Source organism: Pinus tabuliformis, chromosome 2_2 (assembly GCF_031772625.1).
Source record: "Pinus tabuliformis cultivar Carrire ecotype Pingquan chromosome 2_2, CPIR1, whole genome shotgun sequence".
Taxonomy (NCBI): domain Eukaryota; kingdom Viridiplantae; phylum Streptophyta; class Pinopsida; order Pinales; family Pinaceae; genus Pinus; species Pinus tabuliformis.
Genome location: NC_142300.1, coordinates 57,768,374 through 57,774,550, shown reverse-complemented (window position 1 = coordinate 57,774,550; position 6,177 = coordinate 57,768,374).

Genomic DNA, 6,177 nt, shown 5'->3' with positions numbered 1-6,177 from the left:
TAGATGGTAACAGGGATGCCCGAATTCCAAGTAGAGAAAGAAGGTGTATGTCTGGGATGTGCATAAGGAAAGCTCAAAAGGGGACCATTCCCCTCAAGCCAAAGCAAGACCTCCAATATGTTACAATTGGTTCACTCAGGCATATCTGAGGCTGGCATTAAGAGGGAGACTGCTACACCACGTACTCTTGAGCAGAATGGTGTGGCGGGAAGGAAGAACCGCACGATTGTGGAAGTTGTCCGGGCCATGCTACATGATCAAAGACTTTTGAAGTTTCTATGGGCTGAAACTACAAACACTGTCGTATATGTACAAAATCGATGCCCTCATCAAGCATTGGGTTCCAAGACTCCTGAAGAAAAGTTCACCGATAAGAAACCTAATGTTTCTCATTTTAGAATTTTTGGAAGCCCTGTATATTTTCATGTACCGAAAGAGAAAAGAAATAAATTGGGTGCATCTAGAAAGAAGGGAATTTTCGTGGGCTATGGTGAAAATACTAAAGGCTATAGAATCTGTAGCCGGTCAAAGGGAAGTCGTAATTAGTCATGATGTCACCTTTGACGAAGATATGGCTCTCAGCGAGTTGAATAATCATGGGAAGCTCTCAAGAAGCCGACACCAGGGAACCGAAAGAAAAGGATGATGAATCAATGCCTGATGTAGAAGAACCCATGGATCTGATTAATCCTCCTCCACATGAGCCTTCCTCTTCTAAGAAGAGGCCTTCATGGCTTAGGGGGCTACTTGATGATGCTGAAGGACATGCTGCACCCCGAGGAACCTTTCGTGAAAGTAAGAAACCTAATAGGTATCAAGGATACCTGACCATCATGAGCACAAGCATTCAAAATAAGCCTTCATCATTCTTAGACGCCGTCAAGCATCAAGTATGGAAGGATGCTATGACCAAAGAATATGAGTCTATCATGAAGAATGATGTCTGGGAAGTAGTTCCCAGACCCCAGGACAAGACAGTTGTTACTTCCAAATGGCTTTACAAGATAAAGCATGCAGCAGATGGAAGTACAGAAAAGTATAAGGCTCGTTTTGTTGCTCGTGGTTTCTCCCAGAAGGAAGGTATAGACTATGATGTGATATTTGCACCTGTTGCCAGATATACGACCATCCGCTCGATCATAGCCCTTGCTGCTTCACAAGGATGGAACCTACATCAGATGGATGTCAAAACTACGTTCTTACACGGCTTGATCAAAGAAGAGGTCTACGTGGAGCAACCCGAAGGATTTGAAATTTATGATCGAAAATCTCATGTATGCAGGTTGAAGAAGGCTCAATATGGGCTGAAGCAAGCACCCCGAGCATGGTGTAAGAGGATCGACAGCTACTTGATGAAGCTGGGATTCACTAGGAGTGAAGCCGATCCTAACATTTACTTTACGGTTGAAGATGACAAGCCTGTCATACTAGTGCTGTATGTGGATGACCTCTTTCTAACAGGTGCAGACCCTCTCATTCACAAATGTAAGAGGGAGTTAGCTTCTGAATTTGAAATGAAGGACCAAGGACTCGAAGTATGGTAGAAGCCAAGGGAAATTTTCCTATCTCAAGGAAAATATGTGGTAAAGATATTGGAAAGATTTGGTATGATGGACTGCAAGCCTGTGACTACATCGAGGATCTTAACTTTTAGAAGTTATATGGTAGTGATGTCGGGCCAGATTTGGGAAATGCCTCTGAGTTTCAAAAACTCATACGTGTTGATGTTCTTGGTGAACCTCCGTCCGAACATATGTTTTGCAGTTAGCACTGTGAGCTCATATTTGGTTGAGCGTCACTGCATTGATGCCAAGAATCTTCTAAGATATCTTCATGGCACAATTTCTAATGGATACACTACCGGAAATATGAAACCGCATGATTATTCGAATGTTCATTAGGCAAGTAGTGTGGAGGATCACTGGAGCACTTTTTAGTGTTGTTTCTCTTTGGATTCTGCTTCGATATAATGGATGAGCAGGAAGCAAAAGTTAGTTGCCATAAGCACCACTGAGACCGGATACATATCTACGAGTATGATCTCGTATGAAGCTGCCTGGTTGGGGAAGCTCTTCAGTGAGCTGTTTGAACACATACCATTGTGATTCTTTGTAACAACTAGAGGTGGGATTCGATTATTGAGGAATCCTGTATTCATCGATTGCTCCAGCAGATAGACATCATCTAGGATATGGTAAGTCGATGAGCAAGGAGGCTCCATCACATTAAGATGATGTACAGGTCGATACACCTTGTCAAAGCCCCGACGAAAGATCTAATCTATGATTTTCCCAAACGACTTGGAATCGTCAAGAAACCCTTGTACAAGGGTCTTGCATGTTGCATACATTGAGCTCTGGGAGCTCTGAGGGCTTGCGGTTCTTACTGGAGCAACATACGACCACAGGGTGACTCACCCTCCCCTGGTGGTGTGCACTAGAACAAGATGACTCGCTCTCTTGTGGGACAAGATGATTCTCTCTCTTGTGAAACAGGATGATTCACTCTCCTATGTAGCAGGATTGGTGTGTTCTCCTGTGAGGCATGGATTGATGTGTTCTCCATGGCGATTGTAGCAGGATTGATGTGTTCTCCTGTGAGGCCTGGATTGATGTGTTCTCCATGGTGGCCTGGATTGATGTGTTCTCCATGGCGATTGTAGTAGGATTGATGTGTTCCCCTGTGAGGACAGGATTGATTAGTTCTCCTGTCGAGGCACCCTACCCATGCAATTTGGGACTCATGGGAAGTACCTCTCATCTGATCAATAATCAGGGAAATGAAGTTAGGGACCATAGTAGTACTGATGGACGCATCGTTGTATCTACCGTACTCCCTACGCTAGGATGACCTCCATTGATATGGGATCAATGATACTGGTGTGGTACCAGTGGTAGGAGTTGTACCATACTATGACGCTGACTTCGGGTTGGTTGAGACTAGTCTGGGACTAGTGGTACATACTCCGAGACTGACTTCGTGTCAATGCAACACTGGTTTGGGAGCAGTGAGAGTGGTACATACTATGACGCTGACTTTGGGTCGGTTGAGACTGGTCTAGGACCAGTGGTACACTCTTTGAGACTGTGATACTGGTCTGGGACTAGTGGTAGGAGTGGTACTTACTATGAAGCTGACTTCGGGTCGGCTGAGACTTGTCTGGGACCAGTGGTACGCACTCTGAGACTGACTTTGAGTCAGTGGAGGATGATACTAGTATAGGACCAGTGGAGTTGTACTCATTATGACGCTAACTTCGGGTTGTTTGAGACTGGTTTGGGACCAGTGGTACATACTATGAGATTGACTTTGAGTCAGTATGATACATCCTCAATCATTTCTTCTTCTTCATAATTCGGACGAAAGCAGAGCAAAACGGAACAATGCAAGAGCAGAGCAGAACAGAGCAAAATAGTATCGATCAATACAGGGCAGAACAAGACAAAGTAGAACAGGAAGAATAGAGCAGAGTAGGGCAAGGGTCGGGCTGTATAGGGCAGTGCATTTGATGGATGAATAGTAACGACCAATAGACAGATTGCAGATGAAGTTCTCCCTGGTTGAGAGGGAGTTTTAAAATTGGTAACCAGGGCAAAACTTCATGTGGGTCATCTTATTCATAGCTAATAATATTTTTATTAGATTCTTCTCGTCGAGAGGTGTAGGATTGATATAAATATCATCCGATTCCGATAAGTATTCATGGAGATATGAATTTATTTTGATTATGGAATTATTATCAAGCCCACCTACAACTCATGTAGGCTCAGAAGCCCAACAGTGGCATATATTCAAACACTAACGTTGTGTATAAATATAATAGGACTTTTCCTCATTTGCACTCACTCTTCTCATCACATCTCTCTCTCTCTACTGCGCAGAAATGGGTCTCTCTCTCACACATGTGAAGCCGAAGGCTGTTGAACCTGAAGCTACAACTGTAGATCCAAAGATTGACCTGCATGGCCTAGAATATCTCCTCATCTGAAATGTGTTGTAGGTTCATTTGAACCTCCTCTGAAAGCCACAACTTTTGGTGGTGGAATGAAGTCAATCCGACGAACGGTTTGCAAGATATCGACTGCCCTAGTTTGAAGTCGGAAACTGCTGAAACTGAAGCTGCAACTGCAGAAGTAAAGATTGACCTGAGTGGCCTAGAAGATCTCCTCATCTGAACTTCACTGTAGGTTCATCTGAACCTCCTCTGGAAGCCGTAACTTTTGGTGGTGGAATGAAGTCAATCCAACGGTCGGTTTGTGAGATATCTTCTGCCCTAGTTTGATAATGAAGCCGCTAATGCTGATGCTGCTGATCTAGGGTTTGCTACTGCTGATATGCATCAGATTTATTGTACTATTTCTCTCTGCTGAATTATTGAAGATAAAATAAGATTTGATCAAAGGGTTTCCCCACACATTGTGGGGTTTGTCCCTAGCTAGCCGCCACATCTTGTGTCTCTTGTCTTGGCTTGTTTTCTGTCGATCGTTTAATGTTCTATCTGCGCTTTACTTTATGTACATGTGATTGCTAATCTATGGAATATAATAAGAAAAAGAAGTAAACTGTTATAAGCATAGAACATACCATAACTTAACATCTTTCAAGTTGATTGGTTGTTAAGTGATGAGGAGTTGTTTGGTATTAAACAACAATGTGAATCATCCTTAGAATAGTGACTTGAAGGGTGGTTAGTAGTTGGTTTGGTGAGCCCTAAAATAGTGGACAAAAAGGGCAGATCTGTCATTGTATGTGGGTAGACCTACGATGCCCTAAGGGTTGACTCTATGTGGATGCAAGGAGCATTCAAGAGGGATTGTTATCAAGCCCTTATTTAATGAGTTGTAGAGAAGACATCTTGTATGGCAATGTTCATATGACAATGATGTTTGGGCAGTATGACAATGATGTTTGGGCAGCGGTTCTTGTTCTTATGGAAATAATGTTTGAATAGTGATTCTTGTTCTTATGACAATGATTAATATGACCATGGTAGTGGCTACTTGCAACAAATATATAGACTTGTATGGCAGTGTTCATATGACATTGATGTTTGGGCAGTGATTCTTGTTCTTATGGCAAAAATGTTTGAATAGTGATTCTTGTTCTTATGACAATGATTAATATGACCATGGTAGTGACTACTTGCAACAAATATATAGATATGCTACCCATAACAGTGATATGGAGACGGTCGTTATGGTTTCACTATGAGACCTACCAGAGGTTTTATAGAGGGCTTGTGAATGCCTCTTTGATAGGCTTGTCTGTTGCCATCTTATGAGGATCTTGTATATTTTAGGGTTTTCCCTAATAGGCCTAATGTGATAGAAATTGAAAGACTTTTGTCTCATTATACTTGTACTTTGTATCTCATCTAAACATTTGTTGAATATCTAAGAAGAAGAAGAATTGACTTTTGGGTTTTCCCCCTTGTGGGGTTTTGCTCTTGTTGTCTCCATTTTGTATGTTTTTCTTCTAATGTTCTTTACTGCTCTGTTGCATTGTTAAATGTTAATATTCTCTCTATATAATTTCTTATGATGATATGAGGGTGAATGAAATGTGAAATAATGTTGAAAATGAAATTATCTATAGTAGAGAACTATTTAGCCCTAAAATTAACAATAATAATAATTAATAATTATAAAAAGGCATCCCAAAAGACATGATTGTTCATGACAGGGGACCTGCCTAGGTATATAAATAAGGGCTATTTTTTTAACAAGTAATATCAATTGTACATTCAAACATTCATATATAAATATTATTTGTCCTATGATGAGTATTTTTATATTCTAGATATTTTAAATATTTGTTTATGTATAAACTTTATTTGTTTTTTTTTGCAGAGAAAAAAAGCAGAAATGCATTATATTAAGACAATATAAAAGCCATCATAAGATACATAATGGTGGCATATGAAGCCACTTCCAGGATGTTTGAGAAAGCATCTGTGGGCAGATGATCAAAACAGTCTCAAAAAGCAGGCAGCATGTGGACATATTCCATCACATTTGAAGCAGTATTAAAACAAGTCTCAAAAAGCAGGCAGCATGGGACATATTCCATCACATTTAAAGCAGTATTAGGGGTATACATATTCGGAGTGCCTTATTGAAAGACAACAACATCGATTTTCAAAAAGCAGAAACCATTGAGATGAGACAATCCCGAAGC